At 41.5% G+C, this 12,023-nt stretch overlaps 1 protein-coding gene across 12 annotated transcripts in view; it reads right to left on the reverse strand.

Annotated features, from left to right (window-relative positions):
• Window positions 1–12,023, reverse strand: part of FOXP1 (forkhead box P1) — a 390,389-nt gene that overhangs the window by 227,289 nt on the left and 151,077 nt on the right. The window lies entirely within an intron of this gene.

Raw genomic sequence — 12,023 nt, forward strand, 5'->3', positions numbered from 1 at the left:
ATTTAGATCAAGTTACTAACTCAAACCACTAACAGCATTCAGAATTAATTCCACATCAATTGACCAAATACCTTAATAGAGTAAAATTATAACATAATTTCACCGAAATGTGGATCATCTGCTGCAGGGGTGCAGAATAACATGTAATAAAGGCAGAAAGAAATATGCAATAATTTGGTGACACAGATGACATCATACGAAACGGAAAGTCAGTGGCATGTGAATGTGTAAGACAGAGCTACACGAAACTCCATCTCATAAAATTCACACAGTGATGTGGAGTTTTGGGGGTGTTTGTGAAACTCATCAAATGGTAAGCTATGCTATTTACATCAGTAGGTGAAGCTTTTTACTGAAGCAGTGAAATACCAACCTCTGGGAAAAATCAGAATCTTCATTAAGTTCTTTCAAAAGAAAATGTACTCATTTGCCATTTATTTTGGAAGGAAACGTTTTCACAATGAGAATGAGGCATTGCTTCTTTACCATTGAAACCCAATTATTTTTAGCCAGGAAAAAAAAAAAAAAAAGGTTACCTTGAGATGAAATTGATATTGCTTTTATCTGTTGCTCACTGGCATTTTATTTTATTATTTTTTTTGTGTTGAGTGAGAAGCTTTTCACAGTTCTTGTAACGGGGTACCGGAAGATCAGGGGCCAAAATTTGTACGTATTTGGTGCATAGGAAGCCTTATGTGCTTTGCTAGGGTACATGTATAAGACATTCCTGACTCTGCCCTGTAAAGGACATAACACTACTCCATCACAATAGGTCAGGTCTCACCTTCCTGAGACTATGTAAAACAATACCTCTTCTATGTAAAATACATGACCTATGACATACGATGTGCTCTTAGATTAGCAACAATAAAGGCTTTTATCCTGCTTTGCTGCAGGGGTTATCTTGTATTTGACACTTTAAACCTCTTTTCATATTTATCTGGTTTATAAATTTTCTGGGTATTTGGCAGTCAGATCCTTATTTTGGCAGTATTTTGCAAGCAGACTTCATTTCTACCCTGAGTCTTCATGATACCAAATGAACCATCTTAAAATGTACTTTTTAAGGAAACTGCTGAAAATTACACGTTTGCATAAAATGTGCATACAACCTCTCTTTCAGCAGTGCTGTAAAAGGCAGGTAACAAACACGTTTGTCAGATGTGAACTGAACACGCTCCAAGAAAACCCGGTAACACTGGCCCACCCTTAGCTGGTGGGAGACCAACGGGTTCTACCGAGGGCAACACACACGGAAGGCTGAGGAGGACTTCAGCTCTTCTCACAAATTACTCCCTGGCTGAAATCCGGGCTGCTTTCATTTCTGGTTATCTAAGTCTTGCTATATGCTACCTGGCTTTAAAAAATTTGGACAATGTACTATTGAAGTTAAAATGAGCAGCAGAGACAGCTGTTCCCACCTGTGAAAATTTCTCATTAATAGTAAAGAAAGTTGAGTATCTCAAAACATAGAAACACAAATACAGACTTTCCTCCTGAAAATGTTTATATGGGTGAGTGAATTGATGTAGGCAACACACATTCCTTCCATCATGCTGTCTTTAAGATAAACACAAAGTACCATCAACACTGTAAGTGTGCGTGTGGAGCAAACAAAGAAAAAAAATCCCATCCTACCAAAGCAAGACACTTCACTACACTCATATTTTCCCCCAAGGAGATGATTAAAATAGAAAACCAAACCACAAACAAAAATTCACTTCGCAAGCAGCAGTGGTCCTGCTGTCTCACCAGTGGAGGGAAGGTCTCCAAGCACCTGCGACACCGTCCCATTGGCTCAACTGGCATCCCACATGGGGAACGGTCCCAGCAAAACTACCTGTCCTGCTCAGGTTTTACCAGATATTCCTGAAAACATTGGGTTTGCTCACCAAGTGCCTCAGTTTACCCATCACCAGGATGAGTAAACGCTTTCGTAACACATTTTGAAATCCTTGGATGCAAAGATACTTTTAAAAATAGCTGTTTTCAGCAGGATTTTGGAAGGATTGGTAATAATCCTAAAGAGATCATGAACTGGGCCAGTGCCATAACCTTTTCAGTTGACTTGAACAGAAAGCCCCCCCTGTTGCTCTGGATCAGGTCCTACCTATTTACCTGGCACCAAGGGACCAGACAAAAGATCAGACACTTTGCCATTATACCTGCTGTCGGGTTGGACCTTGTAACACTTTGATCCCACAACGCTTATTTGATTTAGTGGTCTCCTCCTTCAGGGCAGGGAGGTCATTTCGGGGAGGCTGCGGGATGGAGCCCTAACTCTGAGTGATTACTGCAAAGCCAAAATTAACCGATAATATAAAGAATATGCAGAAATAGAGAGCATTACAGAATGAAAGTCTACTTAAAGCAGTAACATTTTTACTAATACCTAAATGAGAAGAGCCTTGGGCACAGCCCAAAATAGATATACAAAGCCCTTGATCCCACACAACCTGGCTGTGAGTAATTTTACACAGGAAAGTAGAACATCAGTTGAGCTGCTCCCCTGCTTAGAATTATGCATGTACTTTTTTTTTTTTTTGCCAGTGTCCCAGCCTTGAGAAGCCTACAATTCATTATTGGAAACCTAAAGTAGCAAAGGAATCTCCCCTTCACTACCTAGAAAGCATACTTTTTATTAAAAAAAAAAAAAAAAAAAAAAAAAAAAGGTGGGGGAAACACACACACCTGATAACACAGCAAAAATTGTTTCTGAAATTTTATTTTGATTCATTTTTCTTATATAAGATCAGCTGAAATATATTTAGTGTTGCTGATTAAAGTATTTACTACAAGACTTCCTGAAAGCTTTAAAATATCAAAATTTGATCAAAATAAGCACTTCTGTGCAGTAATTTCTTCTAAAGAAAGTGAACCATAACCATCTAATACAGCTGTTTCTTTCCCTTCAAAGCTCCCTGAGTCACATTCAACTGCACACAGGCTGAAATAGGAATTGTGAGAATAGCAGGACGTATTTCTCATTTTCTTGTCCTGTGCAGAAATAGATGCAGTCAATGCTTTTGTCAACTGTACATTTGTAAGAAGAAGAAAAAAAAAAAAGTTTTTCATTTGGTACTTTGTTAATCCTGAAAATAGAGGATGCACACTGATCGTGAAGAGCAACATCTGGTACCAGACGTGCCTCTGGGCCCGATCCTACGTACAGGTTACTCTTCTCACCCAGTGCTCTCAGTCGAGTTACTTGCACTAACACACACAAATTATATGTAGAATTGCTTTCAGGATGGTCAGTAGTCACCTCTTCAGTTTTGTTGCATTCTTTTTTTTTTTTCTTTTTAAAGAGGTATCCAGCAACCTAAACAAATATATTAGACTAAATATTTTAAATAATCTGAGGGAGAAATATTTTTTTCTGACCATTGTCAGAGTGGCTACTTTTTATCCTGCCAGCATGTATTAAATCTCAGGAGGCACGGTACAGGAGATTTTTCTATACCAGGAGTCATTATCACCTCCTCAGAAAGTGAAATGCAGGTGAACAGTAAAACTGCGAGAGACTAAGTGCACTTCTTCCACCTCGCTTTGAAGAGGGGGAAATGGATTTGGTACAGGCCAAAACACAGGGATATTAATGCTCGCTACCTTGCTGCTTCTCGGTGGAAGGAAGGAGCAAATCATACTGTATTTTCATTTTCAGTCATTAGCAGGCTGTTCAGAATCTCTGGCTGGTGCTTATTATTTATTCTAAACAGCAATAAAATAAAATAAAAATAAATAACAGCACGAGGACAAAAGCTATGCACAGTACATTTTCTCTTTCAAAATAATACTACCTTTCAAGTCCACCGTAACCTTGGAAAAGAATCACTCGATGTAAGCCAATGCTATGAAACTAATCACAATCCATTCCTCCCTCGCTTTTTAATAGCTCTTATAGGAAATATGGGTACAGTTAATAGACAAGTTAAGAACAGCTCGCTTCCAATGCAGAATTTGAACCGCGACTGTAAGTCTTGCATCTTTTAATGATGGATTGGTTATTTGCCTCACACAAATTACTTTGCATAACAGAGCTGGCCCTCATTGAATTCATCAGACGTAAAGACCATAACACGTTCCCAGAAAGTATCAAACCTGTCAAATGCCCAATCAAATGATGAGAGGCCATCTCACTGGCGCTGAGAGCCAGGAGATCAAACGCTGCCGCCTGGTTTATGCTCGCCAGATCTTCCCCGTTTCTTAAAATAACTCTCCGTCCCTCAACGCCAGCCTTAACCATTTTATGTCTGCGTTGTAACTCTCCTCTGGGAACTTGACCTCGCCTAATTAAAGCAACGAGAGGAACATCCCATCCCCGGGCACCGTGCAGTACCGCTGGAGGTGCAGTGCTTACGGGATTGCTCCCGGCATCCCCGCCAAGCCCAAACCACCAACCCCGCTACTTTTCAGGGACTCCTACACCGCCCACGCGGGTCCGTCTGGCAAAAGCGAGCTCCTCAGGCAAGGGCTGACGGGCTCTCCCACCCGTGAATTTCCACACACGCCCCCCCACCCCCCCACACACACCCCCCGTCGTGACCCGTGCGTTGCTCCTGCTGCTTCCCCGCGGGCCCGGCAGCTCCTCGGCCCGCCCTTCGCCCGCGCCCCTCAGGCCCCGCCGCCGCCCCCCGAGCCCGCCCGCTCCCCTCAGCGGGGGCAGCGCCGCGGCCCGCGCTCCTCTCTCTTACCTGACAAACAAGTGATACTCTTGGTCATGGTCATGTGAAAATATTTTCGAGGTATCCTTTAACAGCCTTTAAATATTGAAGCCTAAAAACAATATTTGCTGTTTTACCTTTGAAGCTTTAACAAAAGCTTTGTTTTAGCATTTACCTCGGTGTGCAATAAGAGTTAATAATCAAATCCGTCCCAACCCCCACAAATGTTAAACAAAAAGATAAAAGAAATGCAAATAGCTATTGTCATGGAAAGTTAAAGTACCTGTCTGTATTTTTAAGTGAAAACTATTATCTCTATCAATCAAAATTTAAGAATACAATAGCACTAATCACACAAGGTGCTTTGACTGAGGTACTTTTCCTCATAAAAAGTTTTTTTTTTTTTTAACTGGTGCATAAAAGTAATACACTTACAATTAGATATGGTATTTGTAATTTTGTTATTAAAAACCCTCAGCAGTCTTATTGTTAATAAATGCCTCTGAGTCTGTAGGCTGATTTGTACCCAAGAAGACCAAAGTCCCTACATATTTTAATAAGGTTGATGAAATTTTATTCAGATTCTCACACTTTCCAACATGTGGTGGAACAGCACACTCTTCTGTTTGAGAGGAGTTACTCAAACGAAGGAAATAGTTAATTGGTAACCAAAACTACTACTTCTGGCCTCGCTGCACATTTTCCACATTTCTCCAAACGCTGTCTGTACTACAACCGTCTGCTTTGAAGACGTGCCCTTTGTCATCTTTTCTTTAATTTTTGATACGAATTCCCTCTCATCAGACTCTGACGTTCTCCTAATACAGCGTACATTACATATACAGTATATACATTGTGCAGGCACACCGCATGGATTTTCTCAGAAGTCATTTTTAAAACTAATTTGTCCAGCCTGAATCAGGAACCGAGCTGCGCAGTTAATAAGTGCAAGAGCGAGCGACAGTAATTACGCCTATACTAAAAGAAAGAGCCCGAGATTAAAATACCTATAAGTAAATAGTTAAACTGGGATGCCATTATGCAAACTCTGCTCTGAGGGAGGGATGTCTCCCACACTGAGGAGCAATAGGACTGTCATTTTTTCCCCCTGCAATATCAGGTTTCCTACTCTACAGTTCTGGTACTCTGCATCATGGCTAACATCTCTAGTGTGCTATTAATATCAATGAAGAGACGATTCAATTTCCACATAAGAAAAACCTTCCTATTACAGCGCAGACATTCTAGTGAGGACCCTTGCGAAGGAAACAATAAAGACCAGAGGGTTGGGTGGTTGGTTTTTTTTTTCCCCCTCCTTTTTTTTTTTTTTTTTTTAACGCTGCTTTTGCAGTTCTGCGTTGCACACTGTTTGAAAGCTTTTAGCTAACAATGGAAGCATTATCTTCAGGATAGTTACAAAACAGGATTTGTTAGTACAAAGAATAATAACACCAAAGTCAGCCACCCCCCCCCCCCCCCCCCCCCGCAAATACCTGCCTATTGCAATACAGCATTTAGTACTTTATTCAGAAGTATATTCCAGAAACACCTGTATTCTTGATCTAATTCCCTGCAACAAACTCCCTCAGCGGAGCAGGGTTTGCTTACGGAAGTCGGACAATCAAAAACAAACAAACATTTTGTGCATTTATAAAATGGAACAGAAACAAAAGTATCTTATTCTACCGGAGTGCAAACTTACCCATTAATGAGGAAGAAAAAGGCTTAGAGCTGTACAGTAATTCCCAACCAACTGCAGAAAGTTGAGAGTTTGAGAACACTAAAGCACTTTTGACTATCCAGCCTTTCTGTGCTTCAACACTGGCTGCAGTGTAAGGAAGGACTGAAGGTATGTGGTCTAAACACAACAAAAGCCACTGCCTTACTCTAGATTAAATATGCAGGAAGAGGCCCCTTTGCATAAACACAAACACTCAGCAAATGAGTAACTGGCTCAAATCAGACGCCTGCTGTGCATTCTACCTGTCCTGATCTCTGACAAGCTACACAGCTCGTTTAAGGGGATAGGAGCTGCAAAATCAAATCAAATCATAGCGCTAAATGCTTTACTCGTATAATAGTAAATAACAACAGCACCAACAACTCGTCGCCAAACGTTCATTTCTAATCTAAGCATTGCTCTGGCAAAGAGCTGAATCGCGTGCTATGCCCGCTTTTGGCTCAGCCACCCATCTCGCCAGAGCAGAAGAAACACAACCAAGCACCACCTGTAAAATTCATTTTCATTAACTGCACTGAAATCCAATACATTCGTGGCCCGGTCTTTTCTTAACGAGGATTTAAAATGAATACAGAGACTTTTGGTTGAGTTGACAGATTAAATCTGAATTTGCTCGTGCTGTCCCTGTTTTGTTTACTATATATAAAAGACATTCCACACACAAACCTATTTTAGCTCTTGTGAATCACTGCATAATGCACACCTATTTACTAGTTTATTTGGGGAAAAGGAAGAAATTTCTGAAGTTTCCCTTAAAAACATTATTTTCAAAATATTGCTCTCATAAAACGACCCCTCCAAACTATATTTACTTCAAAAAACAACTAAATTAGAGACTGTGATAACCACCAAGCACCTCTAAGCATTTATTATAATAATCGAATATACATAATTATATACTGTGATTTACTCTTGCTTCTACAGAAATAAATTATTTTTCAGTCTCGTTTATCCTTCCACACCAGAAATAGAATGAAGCAGCACAATTTTAAAGCAATTGGAATTCACCAGTGTCCCTTCCTAACTTAAGGAGTCAAATCACATTGACCTCTTATTGTGAGTCCTAGCTACATGTTGGTTTTGGTAATTTAATTATTTTTTAATAACTTGCAGTATTAAATGATTGCCATTGAAACACAAATAAGATTATATTCCTCTGCCTTACTCTCCTGTGCTCCAGACTACAGGGTAACGTGGACGACACGACTGCGTCCGGCACCGAAATTTCATTCCGAAAGAGCACTTACACGCAGGCAGACACAGGAAGATGCGGGCTTTAAAAGATGCAACACACATTTACTGGATTCTCAAGCATGTGCCACAGATTATTTCAAAGGATACTGGATATAATTTACAGTTTTTAATGCAGATCAAGCGTGTTCGGTTCCACTGAGCACTTGTACAGCGTGGAGGGAGTTTTTACTTTGCCTTGGATAAACTCACCACGTTAAAGCACAATAAAATTGCTGACGTGAGCTAGTCCAGCCTAACAGGATAAAAATCCTCCACGAAAGAATCCTGCAAGAAATTTTAGAGCCCCTGTATAATTCACTATTTTTGCATTGAAATGACCTTCCAAATAAGGTGTCAGATAATACGGTTCACATAGATGATAGTGATCTAACCTTGATGCAAATAAACCATAGAACAAAATTTAATCAGTATATCACTGTGTAAAAGCCTTTGTCCATCCCAATGGAGCTTCTAATGACTGTTTTGGCAGTTCTGGCTGGTAGCTATGCCTCCCTGCTCATATATATCTCATACTGGTTGAGCAAGCTAATGGAACTGCTGTTAGTGGAATCCAATATTAATACCCTGCATCGTGCAAAACTGGATGCAACTGAATATATTACACAATTACAGGTAGTATCTAATTCCATAGGTATTAGATACTGGGCTCTAAATTAATATTTTAATAAAGTGAAATAAATGCTACATTGCAGGTAAGATATCTATGAACTCTGCATCTGCCAGCCTTCCTGCTGTAAGCCTACTCTACACTCACACAGAACAGACATAGGACCCTGACAAAAATTGGCAGGCAAGCTTTAGATGCTGAGTGACACATACTGATGCACAGAGTCAAAGATGTCATCTTCATGCAAGCTCCACTAGTTATGAGCTTGAGAGAAAAAATGAAACAAAACAAAAAAAACCCCTCAAAATAAAAACAAAACAAAAAAAAAAAAAGAGGGGTTGAGAGTGGAGCAAGACCTCCAGAAAATAAACAGGGTGTACAGTTTCAAAGGCTACAGACACAGACATTTCATTGTTCAAGCCAATTATCAGTGGAAAATAATAACAACAGATGGATTCAGAGTCACTGACTTTTCATATGCACTTCATCTCTGCACAACAGATGATGAAATGCGAGAGCTATCTCGGAAAGGCAAAACATCTTTCAGTAAAAGAACTCTATACTCCAGATGGGGACCTTCTAAGGCAGCTGATTATCTTCTTATAATGTTGTAAGATAGACTTACTAAAACATTTCAAGAGCTGATCAGATAGGATGAACACAATGGCATCATTATAAGGAGTAAGTTGCTTTGGCCTCAGACTTATGACTAAACTAGCTGAAGATTTCAAGAGGGTCAGAGCTGCCTGTTCCCCATTTTCGCATGAAGTACTGGTCTCAAAAAAAAAAAAAAACAAAAAACACACAACCAAAAAACCCCAAACAAACCAAAAAACACCACCAAACCCAAAGCTGCTGCTTGCAGCCCAGGTACAACATGGGGGTTGGCTTTGCCCGGAGAGGGGACGCCGGCATGGGGCCACCAAGTCAGCAGCTGCGTGAATTGGTCCCCAAAAAAAGTTCTGCCGCCACGAGCAAGGCAAGACCACTCACCTTCTGCAAGCACGCCGTTTCGCACGGGAACAAAGGCAAAGGATAAAACGTATTTACAAGCATGAGTGTTTCCACTATAATTGCTAGATGTAGAGGGACCTCGTCATCCAGGGGCCTACGGTGATGTAAATTAGGAGTAACCTCAGCTGAGTCAATGGAGTTACACCCGCAAAACTGGTGTGAGGCACAAATAAGACATAAATTCTTTCTTACAAAGCCTTTACAAAAACTCATCTTTTTATGGGAAATAAAAATTTGCTTTCAAAGGGAAATAACAAATACATGTAAATTTTGGTGGTTCCGGTGATAAGCAGTTCCAACAAATGTCACAAACACCCAGTGAAGAACCACCTACCTAGCACAACCTTCTCCCACTCAACCTGAATACCACAAAGTATGTGTTTTTGATCACATGAATCAGGTACACCACAATCTCAAAACCTAAAAAAAAGTAGTGGAAAAATTAGCTCATTAATCTTTAAGACAACATTTCTTTAATGGAAGAATACTACACAAGTAGCACATTAAAATGAACTGGTTGCCATTTCCACAGTTCTTCTCCAAAACACTGCAAGGAAAATTTAAAAAAAAGACACGCTCTGTAAATCAATATCGCGTACCGAGGGGTAGCAATACACAACACGCACAAACTGAACTTGCACCTACTGCTAATTTATTTCACAAGTTACAAAATATTTCAGGAGTAGAGGGCTGCTGGCTTCACAAACACGAAGGGAAGAGATGAGTTTGCGGGCACAAAGCTCAGCATTTCCCCCTCTTTGTGAAGTACTTTGTCAAAAGTAAATTCACAGGGGAACGTACAAGCAAAGAGTAAATTTTGCCCAGGGCAAAATTCTGCAACTGCTTTAAGAAGCAAACAAGAACACAAAAGATGTGTAATACAACCATCTGGCTCTACTCATGCTATATCAATAATCCCCAAAATTTATCCCCACCCCCTTAATCAACCCACACTGATGCCACAAAACCAAATGGCATCACTTATGCTTCCTGCCCATCACATTTTGAAATGATATTTAATATGCATACAGTACATATTTGCATGTTAATCTATTTCTTTAAGAAAAAAAATATTTTTGCTTCTTGAGCTCTTAGTTCTGCTTTTTCTGCTTATTCACACTGGGATCTCTAAAACCACCAAGAAAGTCCTTGTGGTAAAGATACTCTCATATCGACACAGTGTCTCAGGTATCAGGATAACGTACCGGTCAAAATTTCAATCTCTTCTTCTCTCTAGTTTTGTGTCACAGTATGAAAATAGCAGAGGGTGAATAATAAGGTGCCAGCAAAATTAGCTGTTCAAGAAACACGGGTAAGCAATCCGTTTTGAACTTGAGGTTGGATGCACTTCTAAGCATCGCCCTATTTGGGATGCAGGGAAGGAACTACGGAGGGGAAGCGGGGTATCCTACGTGTCTTCTCCATCTGGGGTTTTGAATATTTGCACCAAGTATTTCAAGCTGCCCCCCATCCAGAGGCCAGCCTGCTTGGGAAGGAAAGAGGAAAATGGGGAGCTCCTGGCCACGGATGGAGGAGAAGCCTCCAACGTGTGCTGGCTGCACGGCCGCTCTCCCTTCCCACCCCAAGCACACGACGGTGGGAGACCACCCCGGGACAGCCAGCCAGCCACGCGAAGTGACCAAAAGGGCGGCCCCGTTATTGTTTGGGGTTGGCTTCGTTCTTGAGGGAAAATCACCCGCGTAACCATCGTGATTCATACCACGAGCGCGCAACGTGAAACCGGTACCAAAAACAACACTTCAAAGACGGTGTCTCTCTGGCACTTCGGTGACTGACGGCCGCGGTCCCGGGCGCTGACTCAGAGCTCTTATTCTTAATCGACTTTTCTGCAACAACATACCCCGGCCCAACCCCTGCCTTTCCCCACGACCGGCTGTACCCTGGCCCGTGCCTAGGAGCCGCCCGGGGGATGCATGCCACGGCGTGGATGGTGCCCCATGGCCAGCAGTGCTTCTCCCCCTCCTGTAGCACGGACGTACGGTTGTTACGTGGGGAAGGAGAAATACTAGCCCTGAGCACTCATGGCATAGGTGGAAATGTTTTGCAACTATTTTCTTTGGAAATAAGCGCATATATAGCGGTATGTCTGCTCCTACACCCAGACTACCAACCTGAGATGGCAAACACTATGTTAATTTTTTTTAAAATCCATTTTTTGATTGCTTCTGCTGTTTCTATGGCTTGACTTGTACGGCCTCTTTGTAAGAATTGAAAACAGTCTCCCACAAACACAGGAATGGGCGAATGGTTTAGAAAGCTAATCCACACCTGGGCTATGTAAAAGGGGCTCATATTTTCCAAACAGAAACACAACCCCTTTTATATATGAACCAGATTTAGATCCAAATGCTAAACCCCTCACCACATCCTACGTGGGGCTCTGCAATGGTCAAGGGGAGCGGTGGTGGGTGGTGGCTGCGCCTGCGTTTCTACAGAGCACCAGCTCCCATCCTGATGGCGAGCCATGGACGAGCAGTCGTTGCGACCTTGGACTTGGACGCGAATGGCAGACCTGTCCTCGGTTACACCACGGTTAACGCAGGGTAATCCCCATCCCGCGCACGCCTCTTAGAGAAGAATCTGGCCCTGTCTCCTTACTCTTGTTAGAAAAATGAAGGCTGTGACAGAAAATAGCTGAGAACTACATCTTGTCGATGCCAAAATACAATAATAACATGTTCAAAGATTTAATTTAGAAGACTACAAAGTCTAGCTCATACAT

Source organism: Balearica regulorum, chromosome 10, assembly GCF_011004875.1.
Source record: "Balearica regulorum gibbericeps isolate bBalReg1 chromosome 10, bBalReg1.pri, whole genome shotgun sequence".
Lineage (NCBI taxonomy): Eukaryota > Metazoa > Chordata > Aves > Gruiformes > Gruidae > Balearica > Balearica regulorum.